This window comes from Perca fluviatilis, chromosome 7, assembly GCF_010015445.1.
Source record: "Perca fluviatilis chromosome 7, GENO_Pfluv_1.0, whole genome shotgun sequence".
Taxonomy (NCBI): domain Eukaryota; kingdom Metazoa; phylum Chordata; class Actinopteri; order Perciformes; family Percidae; genus Perca; species Perca fluviatilis.
The window spans coordinates 20,923,856-20,942,596 of record NC_053118.1 but is presented as its reverse complement, the minus strand read 5'-3'; the positions used below and the strand labels follow the sequence as shown (position 1 = coordinate 20,942,596).

General features: G+C 40.5%; 1 protein-coding gene across 5 annotated transcripts in view; it reads right to left on the bottom strand.

Moving 5' to 3' along the window:
• Positions 1-18,741, bottom strand: part of galnt1 (UDP-N-acetyl-alpha-D-galactosamine:polypeptide N-acetylgalactosaminyltransferase 1) — a 56,805-nt gene that overhangs the window by 18,061 nt on the left and 20,003 nt on the right. For 4 of the 5 annotated variants that reach the window (XM_039805825.1, XM_039805828.1, XM_039805829.1 and 1 more), the window contains exon 2: positions 17,659-17,771. The gene's annotated coding sequence lies outside the window, so the exon portion shown is untranslated. Of the gene's footprint in view, positions 1-15,871; positions 15,967-17,658; positions 17,772-18,741 lie in introns of all 5 variants that reach the window. The other variant, XM_039805826.1, reaches the window with a different exon arrangement.

The following is an 18,741-nucleotide window of genomic DNA, read 5'->3' as shown; positions in this document are numbered from 1 at the left end:
AAGACCATCTATATAAAAGTCACTAAATTTAAGAAGACCAACTCTGTGCCACTGTGTAAAGGTATGATCCAATCTGGCTGCAGGAAAGAGGTAGTTATTGGAAATAGGGCTACACATAGAAAAGTCAAGAAGTCTGAAGTGTCGCCTAAATTGTGCCCATATTTTGAGAGTAGAACGTACTACAAGGTTTGGAGTATACTACGATGGTGAGAAAGATAATTTTGCTGTAATTAAAGCGGCGAGAGATGTTGATAAGCAGGAGTTTCCTTCAACTTGGCACCATTCCTTTTCTGGGGACTGAAACCAGTAAATAACTTTTTGTATGTTTGATGCCCAATAATAATTCCTTAGATTGGGAAGTGCTAGACCACCCTGGCTCTTGGGTCTCTCTAGGAACTCTTTCCGGATTCTAGAATTTTTACCATCCCACAGAAAGGAAAAGATCAATTTATTTAAAGACTGAAAAAAGGATTTGGGCAAAAATATAGGTTGACACTGAAACAAATACAAAAATCTAGGTAAAACATTCATTTTTATACAATTAACTCTACCCATGAGAGATAGGTATAGGGCTGACCATCTCTGAAGGTCTGATTCTAGTTTTCTCAATGTTTCAAGGTTTCTAAGCAAAGCTTTGGCTACTTTCAAGTTTTTAAGCTAAGTTACACGGCGGAAACAGGCATCTTCTGTGTCAGAGTTCCCAAACACCCTGCAGTGTACAAGCCACCCTTTATTCAATCAACCTACCAAATCCCTGTGAGCTAAAGCGCACACACAAACACACACACACACACACACACACACACACACACACACACACACACACACACACACACACACACACACACACACACACACACACACACACACACACACACACACACACACACACACACACACACACACACACACACACACACACACACACACACACACACACACACAGATCTACCAGTGGATGATATTTCAATAGTTTGGAATAGTAGCAAGTGTCCATGTACAGATCAAAACAGCAGCCTACCTCAAAGATACATACAGATTTCATAGCCTCATTTACAATTACAATGACAGGAGTTATTGGAATGTTTTTGAACTAGTCACTGTCGGATGTGTTATGATGGAACCTGTTGAATTTTACAGTAATGTGCTTGTAAATCTTGCTATCATGTCCATAGTTCATCTTTTGCAAATCCTTGGCAACCAGATCAACCAGACGGTCATGTCTAGCCACATACAGTCCTTTATAATTGTAGCATCCGTTTAGTATGTGTGTAACGGTTTCATTTTCCTGTTGAGTTGGGTGTAATATGCAGTAGGGTTTGTACTTTGATGGGTACCATGTTGCCAGATTGTACCTGGTTAGGTGACACTGTAATCTTGCTTTAATCATGAATATTAGGATGTCAACTGAGATTGAGGGGTTTGTCAGGACAGAATGAGATACAGAGTGGTCAGCAAATTGGAGTAATGAGAGTTTTCCTTGCAGTCTGAGGCCCGTCCAGTGCTGTCCGTTTTGGGTCTGTCTAAGGAGAAGAATTGAGGCTCTTGCGTGTTTAATCTGTAGATGGTGAGATGTATTGTCTTTATTGAGGATCTTCAGGGTGGAAACCAGCGGGTCGATGATTATGTTGTCGTTGAGAGCGACTACTGCGCTGTCGGGTCCCAGCCAGTACAGTTGTAGTCCTGTGCGGTGGCAGAGATCTTTTAAATCCAGCCAGTCGGAGCGCACTCTGAATCAGGCTGCTCTGCTGTCTAGCTTTCCGTTCTGCTTTAGTTTGAATCCAAGAACCTGGGACTTGTTTGTGTCATTTTGCAACGTTGTAGATGTAAAAACAGCGATTCACATGATAGCTCTCTAACAGTTGTATTTTCATTGTGAAGCATGTTGAGAAGATGCCCTGTTCCATTCGATGTTTGGGACACCAAGACCCCCGTCGCTGCGCGGCTGGAAAATAATGTCCCGAGTTGTACGACTATTGAGACAGAGCAATTTCCTCACCAGCTTCACCGTTTCGTTGTTCATCGCTAACAATGTGTGTTGTGGAATGTGTACATTCGAGAAAAGGTGTTGAATTTTAGCCGTTGCGATCAGCCTGATGGCCTCGATTTTCATCATTATGGGGAGGGAGGCAGAATCAATCAGTCCAAGTCTTTGGATGTATTCGTGACACAGCTCTGTGATCAGTTCCTCCCAATCACCGCTGATATTACATTTATGGCCCAGATAAGAATATGTTTTGTGGCGTTCATACAGTCGGATAGGTTTCTGCATTGATTAAAGGCAGGGGGTTTGTCAGACTTTGCTTTATACCATCTGTTTCCTCCACTGCGTCTTTCATAAAATGCAGCACCTTTGTAGGTTTGATGTCCAAACCTGACCACCTTATGAACCCATCTGTGCGGAGGAGCAAGTTGGAAATCACAGTTTCTTCTCTTGAGGAGATTTCCCCAAATGTTTGATTTTCACCCCCTTCCCCTTCTTGCCTCTGGCTCTTTGCACTGGATATGCAAAAGAGCTGTTCACTAAGCCCAGGTAAATGTGACTATACAAAGCTTACAGCAGGGCTATTCAACTACACTGTTCTGGGGGACCCATTTTCATATATGTCAATGCTAATACACAGTGAGGAGAAAGAATAAAGAATGCAGACATCACCGGCATGATGACGTCATTCACGTGCACATTAAGTGGCTACGCTGGGAGGAGGAGCCGGTTTGTCTCCGGCAGCAGCTAAGTTTCCAAAGATTAGTAGCAAACTAATAAACAGTTAAGACTACAAACCGACAGCTTTCATTTTAGCTTGTTGGTAAAACATCGCTATTTGCAGAGTAGCATGCTGTAGGCTAGTTGTGTAAAACAGCACGGTGGACGAGAGCAGTATACGTTTATTACCTTGTGTCGGGTTTGTTCTGTGGATGAGTAGTCTACACTGATTGTTTTCTACAGACATGATGTAGCAGCATGTTTGCAGCTTAAAATGATACCAAACTTTCTGTCGTTTTCTCTCGCCTGTCTCTTAGACCCTCGCTATTTTCGTCTTCCTTCATTTGTAATCTGGGTCGTCAGTCTTGTGTCCACAGAATCGTCAACCTGTTGTGCGCTAGTAATAATCCTCCGTGTGGAAACACAGTGAGCCGTACAACCTTAATTACATTGATTTAATGAAGCTTCGAGGCAAAGAATTTTGCTTCGAGGATTTTTTGTAATCGAATTATTCGAGGAATCGTTTCAGCCCTACAGCATACATTTCATGAATACCTTATAGACTGTTGGTAGTAAGGAAAGGTCTCTCCAGGTAGACTGATCGTCAGGAATATTGTCTTTTTGGGGGATACGGTGGATCAGGGCCCCTTTCCATGATTCTGGAACTTAACCATTCTCCAGACAGATGTTGAATATATTGGTCAGAATTGGACACATCATTTGTTTGGTAGTTTTCAGCATTTCATAAGTCACGCCATCAAGTCCGCTTGCTTATTATTGGGGAGGTTATTGATCACTTTCTCCACTTCAGTGGCAGTGAACAGCGAAGCATTAAATTGGCTAGATTGTACAGGGAATAATGATCCAGTCCATGGCGGTGCATTTAACATACCTTCAGTCCTCTCAGGCGCACATTTGGAGGTGTAGTAGTTCTGCACAGATTATTTGCGCAGACTGGTGCATTTGAGGTATGTACTGTTGTTAAGAATAATTTGGATTGCTCTAGATTTTGTATTCTGCCATAAATAGTTTGTCTTTGCCCACTTGCTTTTGTTGATGGGTTCCACTCCGTGGCTCCCCTAGTGCTGGCTGAACGACGTCCCGCAAAAAAAGCAAAGCTCTGCCTCAATCCAGCCAGGGAGGGAATCCAGGGTCTGGGCCTCAGGAGGTTTCTGTTGGTTCGTGGCATTTTCTTCAGTACACGGGTTGTGAACTTCAGGAAAGGTAATCCAAATTGCCTTCCATTTCGCCAGATGATTGTAAAAGTTCCGTTCTTGTAGGAAATTCCATTTAAAATGCGGATGAGTCGGATCCATTTTGTCGGCGTTTCTCCTGAGAAGAGGAAGTTATGTTTATCCTCGAGGTGTTTAGTATCCAGGGTCTTCCTGAATGCTCTTTCCTGATTTTGGAATATAATCCACTCATCCTGGTCCAGTGTTCTTACAGTGGTTGAAAAGTCTGTGTAGTTTCCACTCACCGGGTGTTTGGGCACAGGATCGTGAATAGTCCAACTTTGTTTGTAAATCCTGCCGGTCTGGAGTACGTCTTTAAACGCGCTCTTTACGGTTGTTATAAGGCACATTGTCAAAAGTAGTAGCCAAAAGTCAGCCATATCAAAATACACTTCCCTGCATTAACACTGGCAGTTATGAGTGTTGGAAAATCATACGGGTGTGCACTCTGGTGCAGCCATGTTCCGCTGTTTATCAGCGCCTCTCCAAATGGTCACCTTCACACTCAGAGAGAGCTTCAAAATGAGCACTGTGCATTGCTGGATTTCTATCTTATATCACTCCAGAAGAAAAATAGTAAATCTATGAGGGCATTTGTAAAAGTTTAGTTTGGATAGGATGTTTCAAGATTTCTAAGCAAAGCTTTGGCTACTTTCAAGTTTTTAAGCTAAGTTACACGGCGGAAACAGACATCTTCTGTGTCAGAGTTCCCAAACACCCTGCAGTGTACAAGCCACCCTTTATTCAATCAACATACCAAATCCCTGTGTGCTAAAACACACACACACACACACACACACACACACACACACACACACACACACACACACACACACACACACACACACACACACACACACACACACACACACACACACACACACACACACACACACACACACACACACACACACACACACACAAACACACACACACACACACACACACACACACACACACACACACAGAGAGAGAGGAGCTGTGATAGTAATTGCTTTTCTTTGGCAGGCAGCAAGAGACACACACAGCCACATTAAAATTCCTCTGCTCCCCTTTCCTTCTCTCCTTCAGTACCATCTCTCCTCTCTTTGGCTGATTCTCTGCCTCAGTGATCCCTCAGGTTGCAGCAGCACAAGCAGAAGGGAGAAAATTAATTTGGCCACGGTGATTTCTCTCGTGCCCCTGGGAGGAAGTGTTTTTGCATAGCTAGCTTAGCTTAGCTAAGTTTAGCTTGGATGGAGAACTGCATAGCAGCATTTCTAGATTCCACCTGATTCCAGGATTCTGTTTGCACAAAGTGCCATCCGCTGCAGAAAACTAGAGTGAAAATGTGTCTTTTCTCAGACTTTTATGTAATAACTACTTGCAATGAGAGATAAGAGCTGCAACACATAGTCAATAACAAGGAGCACTAAATTGTGACAAATTGATGGCAACTGCTGAGTTTGATATAAACCAAAATACTGCTCATAATACTATTCACAAGAGTTTTGTAACCTTGGTTAGACTTTATCTCTCATGTTGACAAAGAGAAACTAGTGCAGAGAAACCACCAGCAGATAAATGCAACGCTCTGATCGCTAGTTCTCAGTGAAGAAAATAATTCAATCAAATCAAGTAAACTCCAGCAACAAGAGTTTTGACAAGGTTAATGAAAGTACTCCATGTTACAGGAGTTTAAACTGGCACTCAGCCGCAGACTGAATCTAATTTAAAATGTGACCTTAGTTTACAAGTCTGAGTAGCCTGGCATCTACATGAAGAACCATTCATGTCACATTTGACGGTGGCCTTTTTAACTTTATCAGCACATCAGCTTTTTTGTCTTATGTGATATTAAACAGATATGGTTGGGTTTTGGACGGTTAGTCAGACAAAACAAGAAATGTCAGGAGTTCGCCAGGGGCTTAAGGAAATTGTGATGACCAATTTTCACAATTTTCTGGCATTTTATAGACCAAAGAAAATAAGCAGAAAATCTCATACTTATGCTACTTTTGCACGTGGCCGGCTATTTTTATAAATGGACATTTCAACCTCTCAGTTTTCAAAAATGACATCGTGCACAGCTGTCAGTTGTCAGAAAAGTGTTCGTTTACATATACCCATGTATATATGCCGTCAAGAGCATGCCAAACCTGTAGGTGGCAGTGTAACGAGAAGCTGAAGCCCACGTTAGCCAATCAGAATCCCGAAAACATCAACAACAGCAACGAATCACTTCCTCTTTCTCTCTCTCGGCTGCCTAAACCTCCGTTTGTCTCAGTTTACATGCAAACGTGCAAACAAAGTTTTTCAAAATCTCCACTCTGGCCGGAGGTTTTAGAAAGAATCGTTTTCAGAGGCGAATTCTCCGTTTGCGTGTAAAGAAAGGGCACAAATGAAGGGAACTGTCTCTGTTTTTCAAAATAACCATGTACGTGTAAACAGGGTATTAGTTTGATTGTTAGTTGCAACTCTAGTGTTTCTTTTATTTAAATAGTTTGCAAAGCACTTAAGAGTTGCTGAAATCTGTTGTATTATTTATATTGGGGGATGCCCAGAGTTTTAATAAACAAAGGATACAATGAAGCCCCACCAAACACCCCTTTCTCCATAAGGATTTAGATTATCAGCCATAATGTCTAAACCATAAGGAAACAGACATTTACATTGCCAAAGCAAGTATGAAATAAAAAAAGGTGCATAAAATAGCCTAAGTAACAATTTACTGGCATAAAGTGTAAACAGAGCTGTGTAATATTGCAACATTGTACAACAGGTCAAGTTTAACATATATGTTATGTTATATATACCAAAATACGTACCAATATATATAAATATATCTTTCAAGAGAGGCTTGGAAATATTTTATATCTTTTAATTATATCTTTTGTATATCTACAAAGGGGGGGCCTGCAGAAAATGTTTGGGAACCACTGAAGTAGGTGATTTTCGCACGTGGCATTCTGTACGTGTTATTGGTGGTGTGTGGTAGTGGCATGTTCACACCATTGACTGCAGTTGGTACTGCTGTTACTCTACAGTATAAAGAGAGCAAATCGCTGAGGGCTAAGTGCTATTAAAAAATGTGCCATGCCATACGGTATGTAACTGTATCTTATAATAGCTTTCACCCTTGCTGTTTTGTAAGTCCACTTTCTATTTTACTGTAAGCACTAGTTAAATACCCAGGTTTTCTCAAATTTCAGGGTTCCCATCACATCCCTGACATTTTGGTGTTACACTACAGTCAGGACTGTTGTGGGGGAAACCAACATAAGAAAAAAAAAAAGTCCTTTTAAGTAACAGTAAGTTAATTCCCAGATCCTCCCGGATATCCTAAAAAAAAATTGTCAAATTGCTTGTTTAGACCACTCCTCTCAAAATTCTTGAAATTCCAGGATCAGCGGGAAGCCTGAAATACAGACCCTGCTCGACAATCTCCCTCCTTTCTGTTTCTCTGACCGCAAGGAGGGAGATTGTTAATGAGATTGTTAATGGTACCGGCCTTGCTTGACCCCCACGCAGTAACATGACACAACCTGACATCACAGCAGAAACTTGGATCCTTTTCACCTTTCCTGGCGCGCAGGCAGAGGGACGCACATATGCCAAACATAACAACGCACTTGGGTGGAGACGTTGAGGCACTCCGTCACAGAAACGCACACAAATATTCTTGCTCACAAAGTCGTGTCAAAAGGCTGTCAGAGATGTCAACTGGTTTCCTTGAATGCTATTTGATCACAGCGGATGACAGCAGCACTCCAAGCAGCAGCAGAGAAGATTTATATGTATGTGCATTGACTTAACAGACTTTCCCATCACCGTCTCTCAGCCATGCCTTTCCACTCAATGTATTTCTAATCAGGCATGGCAGAGGACACCTCAGGTCTCCTCTGTGCTCACTGCAGCCCCAGGCCTCGCTTCTGTGTGTGTTGCATGCGTGTGAGTGTGTGTCAGTTTAGTTTATGCTGGGTGCTAGTCTCTTTGAAGTCTCTTTTAAACAGCCTGGCTCCCTATGACATTAAACAGACACACAAATCTCCATCCCTCCATCTCCACGCTTTCTCCCTAATCCATGAACATCTCGTGTTCCCTCCACTTTTATCTCAATCCTGGGCATTTTGCTCTCTCTCTCAGCTGCCCCACCCCCACTCCCGTTTGTCTCTTAGTGATGTTGTCTCCTTTCAAGAGCGGTTGCCATCACTACTTCCCTACAAGAACACAGTTGCCATCACTACCTCCCTAGAATAACACAATTTCCCCCTTCACATCCTTCTCTGTGTCTTTACCATATCCCCCATCTCCTCTTCTCAACAGACTTAATCCCTTTTTGGAGATTGCACAACCGGAGTTTCTCACAACCACTTAGACAAACTTTGGAGCAAGAGAATCCAGCACTCGCTTTAAAATGTATTACTGGGAGCGGGGAGCCTCCCTTCTGGGGATTTCATGTTTGTGTGTAAAAGAAAATAAAGAGGGAGGAGAGATAGTATTTAAATGAGGGAGTGCCAATAAGGGAGGAGGATTTATGTGTTACTAATTCACACAAAGTTTGTGATGCTAATTCATTTAATAAACTACAAACCGTTAATTTGCTTGATCTCTGTACAGCCTGGTTTATTCTTTATGAAACCAGATGCCCTTAAATTAAACAACCTTTTTCCGTCGTAAACAAGTGTGTAAAAATGCATGTTGCTGTTTGAAGCATCTTCAATGAGAAAAATAGAAAACCAGAGATGGTGCTATTCAAGTGCGTGATCTGTCCTTGGGTCATATGGGCTTAAAAAGCCAAACAGTTTCCAAGAAACGCTGATGGGAGCGGCGATTTTCAGAAATGCAATGCCTCTCAACTGGAGTGGAACGCTGAAGATGCTAATATTAGGAAAGTGAAACAAAACAAGGTGGTCTGAAGCCCCGTCTTCATTGCTCTCGATGGGGTAGTCGGGGTACACAGCCGCTCTTGGCAAAAAAAAAAAATCCAAGTGTACCAAAATGCGTCATTACAAATCAAGCAAGAACGTTCACTCCACTTATTGGTCAGATGTGTCTGGGGCAGGAGCAAGAAAGTAAATACAGGAAGAAGGTCCTGTGTTCTGGACTAGTGAATATTTCTTGCATCTCCGTGCTCAAACCACTTCATTTCATTGTCTCAATCAAGACATTGTCACTGAGAATTCGCTCTGCTGTGCTGGTGTCTGTCTCACAAACTATTTAGAGAAAAAAATTTAGCAGTGGCTTGTTTGACCACGGAAATGCAAGTAACGACGAGCATCAGCGCAGTCTGCTTCTGTGAGAGAAACAATGCAAGCTGCTACAGTTTGTATGTTCTGCCGCATCACAGATTGCAAAGCAGATCTGACTACAGGAGGCGTTTAGCTCAGACTTGCGGAGTACACATACAGTAGTTGGTGCTGTTCAAGGCCGGATCACGTTCTCACAACAAACAAACCGTTCCAGAGTTTGATTAAAAGCGTACCGAGACCACCTCATCATGCAGGTCTCGGTACACTAGTTTGGTCCGCTTTTGGTGCGTATCAGAGTTTGATTGCTGCGTTCTCACCTGCCCAAACGAACCGCACCAAGGGGGAAAACAAACTCTAGTGCAATTCAACCTAACTAAAAAAGACAGGTTTGAAAGCCACCTAACTCAAATAAAATTTCACCCCTTCTTCTTTTAAATATTTTCATGGGGGAAACCCTGATTTATGTAAGTTTTATTTTTTCATTTGACTCATTATGGACATTGAATATTAGGGTTACCCCCCTAGGGATTTTAGGGGACTGATGATTCAAATCTAGAAGCCCCGAGTCAACTCTGAGTCAGCTTTAAGCTATGCCATTGTGGGCGGAGGAACGCAAGATAACAGCATGGCAGACTATAAACTTTTACAAACCCACTCTTGACTCAAAATGACCTAACTACAAAACTAACAGAATACAGAAGAAATGGAAACAGAGAAGGATGACAGAAACTGTGACGGAAACTGAGGGCAGCGTAAAGAAAAGTGCTAATGGATTCAGTTTGCTGCTCTGAGCTGAATGTTCATGAAGTCAGCTACACTACTTTTGAACCAGACTCAACTGCCGTCCAGTATCAGGGTTTCCCGCAGCACTTTGCAGTTAAGGCGAGCGCCTTAACAACACGCACCTGCCGCCTTAACTAAGTCGTCAAAAAATGATCTATCTATCTATCTATCTATCTATCTATCTATCTATCTATCTATCTATCTATCTATCTATCTATCCTATCGCCGTGTTACTCTGTCCTGTTTGAGTGGCTGTAATGTACAAGTCGCATCAACACAGTCTGTAGGAAACAAGGTAACGGCGAGTTGTCAAGATACCACCAATCACAACGGAAAGAGCATTTGCTGGCGGTGAGTGTAATTGTCGTTTATTCACGTTTAAAGGGATAAATCGCCATTTCACCGCCGCATTCACATTGGTGTTTGTCAACAAATGTGCGGCCAGCTGGGGCATGCCCAGGCAGAGACAGGGTGAGTTGACTTATCGGAGCGTTGGCCTATGGCAGGAAGAGAGCATTTATATATGTATCTCTGTCCTGTTCTTCACATCAGTGAGGCTTTCTTCTCTTGTTTCAACGAAGTGAATACATGACAAAGTGACTGGAACTATCCATCACCTCTCGTGTGTGGATTCTCAACGTCCCGGCTGCTGTTGCCCGGTCTTTGAGACACAGCTGTTGTCTGTTTTTTTTTTAATCACTACATGCGGTTCACAACACACGGTTAGTTAGCGTAGTTTAACACTACACACAGTGAAATTACGTGTCCTGTTTTTATTTCACGCATACTATCTGCTTTGAGTGAGTGAAGCTATGGGCTGAGCTCTGTTATCTCAGAGCTGTTTGTTCTGGAGTGAAGTGGAAGAGAGCTTGTCACGGAGGATAGTGGGAGCCATGCGAGTAACACTGACTACGTTTACATGCAGCCAATAACCCGTTCAAAACCGGAATATTAGCAATAACCCGGTCGCGCACGGCCATGTAAACACCGGCAAAAACCCGAATATGCTCATATTCCGGTTTTTAAAAACCCGAATATGCTACCTGGGTTACCCCTTTTCTAACCCGACATTTTGGTCATGTAAACGCGTATCGGCATATCTCCATCAAAAGGAACATTGATTTGTGTTCTGCGCATGTTCTATTCGCAAGGAATCTTGGTCTTTTGAGTAGAGGAACTTCTTGTATGCGCCAGAAAACAGTTATAATAATAATTATATACTATAATAATATAGTTATATATATATATATATATATATGTCAATGCAGAAAACCTGTGCGCAGTATACCGGAAGTAAACAAGAAGTAGAGGTAAACATGGCGAGACGCGGCAAAGCACCACACTTTTGGAGCGAGGAGGAAACCAATTTCTTTATTAGTGTGGTGAAAACCATGAATATAATGTCTTTTGTTGACGGCAGAAAGTACCGAGATAGTGAGATTTATAAGAAGGTGACCGAAAAGTTATTGCGTCTTAAGGTTGTCCGTAAGCTCAGGCTGCGCGTCGCTCGCTACCGCCCGTTACGTCGGGATATTGCCATTTGATTACAAATGCCATGTATACAGGAGTAACTCTCTCTGCTCACGCATGTAAACGGGTTATTCCGAATGTTTCAGAAACCCGAATAGTGACCTTAACCCGACCATAACCGGAAAATTGACAGCTTGTAAACGTAGTCACTGTTATAGCACATTTAAATAATAAAATAATTAATATTTAGTGTTTAATAAGTAGGCTAATTGTTAAATGTAGTACAGAGTCTGTAGTCTATCTATACACCCCCCCGGTCAGATGGCAACACTAACCATACCACCTTAACTAACATGTTCTGCGGGAAACCCAGAGTATGATTGACACTTCGGCTGACAACCTGTCATGCAAGCAAGACGCTTCTCAGTTTGCTAGGATCTTTCAACCTGAGGCACACTTTTGATTTCTTTGACTGTGTGGAAACCTTATGTTCACATCACAGATGATGAACAAAGGCATTAAAACAGATTAAACTGTACCGTTAATGGGCGGAGGTCAAGAATAATATATTTCTTTATAATTGAAAGTGATGTGTACAGATGGATTATAAAGTTGATTGTTTCGTCAAAGTACTATTTCCAAGGTCAAGAATGAATTTAGTTTTATCGACTATATATTAAAAAAATTGATAATTTAAAATGTAAGGGATTCTTATTAAACATACTATGAGTTTATAGAAAAAAAGTGTATATTGGTTGAAATACCATATTTTTCGTTTTATATTGGTAATGGCCTCAAAAACAAGTATTGTCGGACTAAGAGTGAGAACTAGAGAGACAGAAACAGAGTCAGAAAAAGTTTAAAAACTCACTCCAAATAAGGCAAAGAGTGAAGCAGGCAGAACTGCCCATGGCAGCATAAAAGTCCAAACTGAAATAGATTACCAATGCAAAGCTTGGCACAGGCGCAAAGTGGAATTAAACACTTCAATCTCCAATCACTCGGGTATTTTCGGCCAAAATCAATATACATTATTGTCACAGGGTGTTCCCCTGACAGTTGGAGAGTGCAGCTGCCTGGCTATACAGTATCAGACAACCACAGACACAGCACATGTATACAATTAAACAAATTACAACAAACATAAGAACTCAGAAAACCACAGTATCATGCCTCTTGGTCTGTGTGACGCCAGTGTGCTGTAATTGCTCTTTTAACAACTCATAGCATACGGTGTGGAGGCTTTAATGACACTGATTGACAGAGATGGAAAAAAAAGCATAATGCATCTATTTACACAATTAACACACCGTCACAGAATGTTTGCACACCCTGATCAAATCACAATACTTACAGTCTGAGCTGTTTGACCTGGCAGGTTTGTGTGTCTGCCCTCTGTTGTGTGTCAGTTGCCCTCAGCGCTGCTCTCCTACCGCTACTCTGGCATCACAGCAGGATTTCCCTGCCTACTAACCACTTCAATAGTCTACCTGGATTTTCTGAACATAAAAATGTGAAAATTGTAAAAGACATTACCAGTGATGTTGATAGGTTTTCACAGTAGTGAGTCCCCGGGACCAACAAGTGGTTATTTGAGTGGGTCCCAGGGAAATTGAGTGGGACGCCGATGAAATTTGTTTTGTTTTTTTGTCAAATTTTAGTGTTAAACTCGTGTTTAATGGTCTATGGTTATAATTACGGTAATATTCATGTATGTTGAAAATGTATCTGCAAATTAAACCCCAAAATCCCAAATTTGAAAACTTTATTTACAAAACATTCCACAAATGTCACATCTTTAGTTGAGAGCACCAAGACCATTTACCTAGTACCAAGTAAATCAAATGTGATCTGAGTGATCAGAAAATTAATTGATTCCAATTATGTGAAATCACAAAACATGAAACTTGATTAAGACCGTAGTAAAAAGCTGTCTGTAATTCAAGACTGTAGCACTTAATGATGACTTCCAAGTTTTGTGGCAACAAGGGCATTTAGTCTCTCCCTCGCAAGATAGATGTGCAGACGGTAAGAAAATGGTGACCAGTTGGTAGATTTACAGATTCATGGATTTGTTGTCAATATTTAGTTTACTGCATCTTTTCTGATTTTGCATCCAGAACACAGGGCGTGTACCTGGCAACATCCCTGCATTACACTGTAAAAAAAAATGTCTTGATTTGTTAGGTATGTACTGGGAAGCCTTTGATGAAAAAAAAAGACTGTCTGAACTGAAAAAGACTGAAAAAACACCACACATGATGTTTTTGCATGTTTTTTCTCAAGAAATCATGTATCATTTACAAAATTGCTCAGTATTTTCCTAAGCACCAAATATTTATTTGAAATGCTTTTTTTCCCCCATTTCTTCCAGGCAGCTAACATGGTTAATATTGGTTTCAACATAGTATGGAAGTCAACTTGCAGAGACTTGAAGCTTGATTGAGCTTGGTATTCCTTTACAGTAAATATATCAAAAGGCCAAAGATATAAATGACACCCCAGGGAAACACAAAATAACCAAATATGAACATTGCTAAAAGGATAACGTGGTTTTGATGGTGAATTGAGGTGTTATGGGTCCTGAGCGTGGTCACAGATTATGCTGAAACAGCTGGAAAAAGTAAGTTAATTGTATAATCACAACTTAGAAAAAAGGAAAAATACATCAGAATTAAGTGAGGCTAAAGTTACCAATTTATCAAATTGACGAAAGATTGATATATATCATTAAATAGTATATGTAAATGAAAATCGAAAAACAAATTGGCACCCATGTATCATGAAAGAATCGAATCGGGACAAAAGCATATCGTCCCAGCCCTATTGCTAAGTATTTTTTAATGTTGATTTTGAGCGCTATGCATCCCAGCTAACCTGGAAAACATTTTAATCAGTAATTGAATACAGCGTGTCGTGGGAATACAACATCTCTTGTAGTGGGGAGTCAAAGGCATAGGGGTCGGTGGGTTCGCTAACGTCAGCTTCTTGTCTCATCAGGGGTCTGATAAACAGTAAATTAATCAAAGGCAGTGCCCGTAACACTATTTTTCAATCTACTGTAGTCGTCATACTCGCGTGCATGGTTTTCATGATCAATCAGCCGTCGAGGCTTTCGTCGCTATTTGTCACTCTGCCTGAGGAGAAACTGCAATACTCGCGCTGCTGTTTATTTGGTTGTGATTGACATCCTGTCATTGTTCCAGTTGCTCACCCTCAAAGGGGAGAGAGAGCAGATGACTGTTTGCTTGAGTTCAATGGAGCAGACCGAACCCTTTTTTAACAGGTTGTTAAATGTACTTGCCCAACATGGCATTTGCCCCGGGCCATCGGGCAACCCTTATCGTTGAACCCTGATCTTGAATGTGTCGTCTCCTCGTTCGGGCATTCCAAACAGTATTCAAAGACCATACTACAGTATTTGTTGTGTACACTTTCGAGAACATTCAACCCTATGTATCCACACACAAAACACAAATAACGTGCCTCATTAGCACAGTGCACAACTGCTGAAAGCATCTGCAATGCGTCAAAAACCCAAGAAAGACAGCTAATCACTAACTATGGACTTGGTTCATATTATCACATATTAATCTTAGAAATACAGCTACAGTATTAACAATAACTATACAAATTATATCTGCATTAAAGAACATATACATCCAAATACATTTTAAAAAGTTACACAACACTTGTGTCACCACTGACCATTTAGATTTGACAGAAAAGGCTGCTCTATAAGTGAGTTAAAAAGAAAATCTGAAGAGCAGTGAGGATTCTGCTGAAAGAAGTACTCCCCAGCATAAAAACACATGAACCATAGTATACAGAATTCAGAGATGCATCAGCAAGTGCTGTTGGCATGAGTATACCAGCAGAATAACAGTGAGGATGGTCAGGTTATTAGGGGTGTAATAATGGGCAAGTTACTTCCAAAATGTAATACACTATAGATTACTAGTTACTGTCATTTGAGAGTAATTAGTTATATTACAATATTATTGTCTCTGAATTGTAATGCTTTACACTACTTCTGCGTTACATTCACCAAAATAACCGCGGGAGTATGACTTAGCAGGTAGGTTGTGAATTTCACCACGGGATCAACAAAGTCCAGTTTAATACATCATAATTTATTTATTCATAATATTTTATATTATTAATCTGAATCGGCAAAGTAACTAAAGTTATAAAAAATAGTGAAGTAAAATGTACAACATTTGACTGAATTGTAGTGGAGTAGAAGTATAGAGTAGGGAAAAAAGAGAAAATACTTAATTAAAAGTAAACTACCTTACCGTTGCTTTGAAGTATAGTATAGTTACTTTCCACCGCTGATAAAATGTAATGCTAATATTAATGTGTAGCAAGCCTAAACGTTAATTCCAGTTGTGTCAGTGTCAGTTGCTCGGACACACTACTGTCCGCGCTGACGGCTGACGTAGCGTTACCTGTTGGGACACAGATGTTGTCCGTCTCTGGCTCTGGCTCTGACCACGGGAACAGTGACGGGGAAGCACCTTGCTTCAACACAGCGTAATAACTCCTGAAAATAATGGGAGTATGTCCATCTTGCAAATGTAGAATCAATCTACTTCCAGCAACAGGAAATAACGTTACTCTTTTACTCAGATTTTTTTCTCTGGTGCCAAATGCCGTTTCACGATGTTGGTGAATTCTTAAAAAAACAAAACCACTTAATTTCTGGGTTTAAATGCGTTGTAATTCACGTTACTGATAAGGTAACGGGTATAATATTACCAAATTTTATTAGTTATGCGTTATATTACTGCGTTACAGCAAAGAGCAATACATTACTGTAACTCTGTTACTTTTGTAACGCGTTACTCCCAACACTGGTGACATACGTGAATCTGGATTGATATATCGATTCAATCATCAATGAGCCAATATCATCAATGCAAAGTGAAAATATTGATACATATCATCATCTTTAAGATTAGGTTTGGAAAACGTTTGGGTTTTTTCTGATACCGGTACTAAAACATAAAAAAAAACGGGGCCAGTGCCTAAACAGATACAAAAAAACAACAACCAAGGGCACAAAATGACAGTCTGTGACATTAAAGAACGGCTTGTTTATTGGAAAGGCCACGTGGTCAAATTTAAATGATTAACAATAACTTATCACAATAACTTTTTTCACCAGCCAATTCTTGGTAAACGACAAAAAGAAGAACAACTAGATGGTGGAAGGGTACAACAACATTGAATGCACCATGAGCTTACGAGGTGCAATTGAATGCACCATTAAGTCATGTCAGTGTTATTTCTCCGACAACTCCGACAGTGGCCATGGTGTCTCAAAGTGCAGCTAGTCTACACTGTGTCTGCAGACTGTTGCATGCCCTGGTGTTGTATTCCTTTCGAGTGAAATACACCCACATGTTAAACCATTTAGCTGTCAGCATTTTAACCATGTTTAAGCCAGCTAGTAGCCAACAGTAAGCTAATGTTACCCGCTGTGTAATGTTAACTATTGTTGAGTGCAGTGATGCTTCTGTTGACTGTAACGTCTGTTTCGGAGCAACAGAGTACAGCGCAGGCATTTAAGTGGCAGCAAAATGAGGCACTGAAATCTGCGTTGTTATATGGTGCGGTAGATACCAGTCGTTTAGGAATGGCACCAGGCTTTGGTGCCCAACCCAATTTAAGATGTGCTTTTATTTTGAAATTCCCACTTAATAATTATTTTATTTAAAAAAAAAAGTATGTTTTCAATTTAAATGTCTGGAACAACTCGATAATAAAATTGTTAAATCATATTTTAGTTGCTTTTTGTAAATTGATATAAATGTAACTGTGTTAAATATATATATATATATATATATATATATATATATATATATATATATATATATATATATATATATATATCATAGTCTCATATTGATGGCAGGCCCCTGAATTGAATCAAAATCATATTGTGGCAGACTTTGTGATATCAGAAAATACTGTATTGTTGTCCAAAGAATCAATATAATATTTTATCATAATAAAACTTGTGATTTACACCCCTACAGGTTATATTTGACTCTTGAATGATAAACTTCTGACGTATCTGCTGTTTTATATTAATTGGTCTTTTCAGTTTATTGTATGTATTTCTTTTCGTATTTTAGGCCTTGGTCAGTGCAAAAATGCAATGTGACATTTGGCTGAAGCTAATATGAGTCTTAAGTAACATGATGCTTCCCCATCATTCATATACTCATACCTGTCCAAGTGACTAAAGAGGTCTCTAGTCAGATGTGCAGGGTGCTCCACCAGCAGAAGGGGCGGAGCGTCAGAGATCCCACTTCCTCCTTCGCTCGTCACTCGATCATGCTCCTTGAACGAGAGAGAAACCGACACAGAATTAGGGGTGGGAATCACCACAGGCCTCACGATACGATATCATCACGATACTTATGTCACGATACAATATTATTGCGATTTTAAAGATATTGCAATATTCTGCGATATATTGCAATTTACTACCTTATTTCCAACTTCAAATTTTTCCAAATTTCAAATTATGTCCCCAAAAGAAAACTGTCAACATCTGTTTTGTCTAAAAAGATACATGTCTCTGTTTGTTCATCTCATTTCAATTGTATTGCTGCAAAATGGGATTGTCAAGCAGACCAACACATATATAATAAAAGATCAATACTTGGCGTCTGTGTATCGATACAGTATTGCCACGGAAAATATTGCGATACTATGCTGTATCGATTTTTTCCCCCACCCCTACACAGAATAAAAACCTTGTTTCGCTACAGATGTGAAAGAGCAACATGCATTTTAAGTAGTTATGCAACTATTCTTGTGTGCTCTTGAAACCGAGAGTCTAAGTCAAGAAATAGCCTAATCCAAAGGAGTTTTGACTGTGGTCAAATGGTTACAAAAGAGAGAGAGAGTGTTCCGATCACATTTCAGGGGCACGAAACCACAAAGCAACCACAGGAAGACCCGAGAAAGGCTGTCACTTAACGGCCTCAAACATACTGCCTGCCTGCGCACGCACAATAAAAACACTCATCTTTCTCACATAATCACACAGTCAGAGTCACAATGTCACCAGGCATTTTTCCAGTTGCACCAATCCTTCCCGGTGTTAGTGGAAATGCGTCATCTTTCAGTCAAACTCGTCTGAATAGCGGACTCTGGAAAGTTGTCAATCAGTTAAAAAATTGTCAGCCTGGCTCTGTCTCTCTTTGTATTGTGATAAATCCATCACCCTTCCTTCCACACCCACCCAAAGGTCAAACATAACCAAAGACACTCTGCCAGCCTTGGAGCTGGATAAAACGAGAGA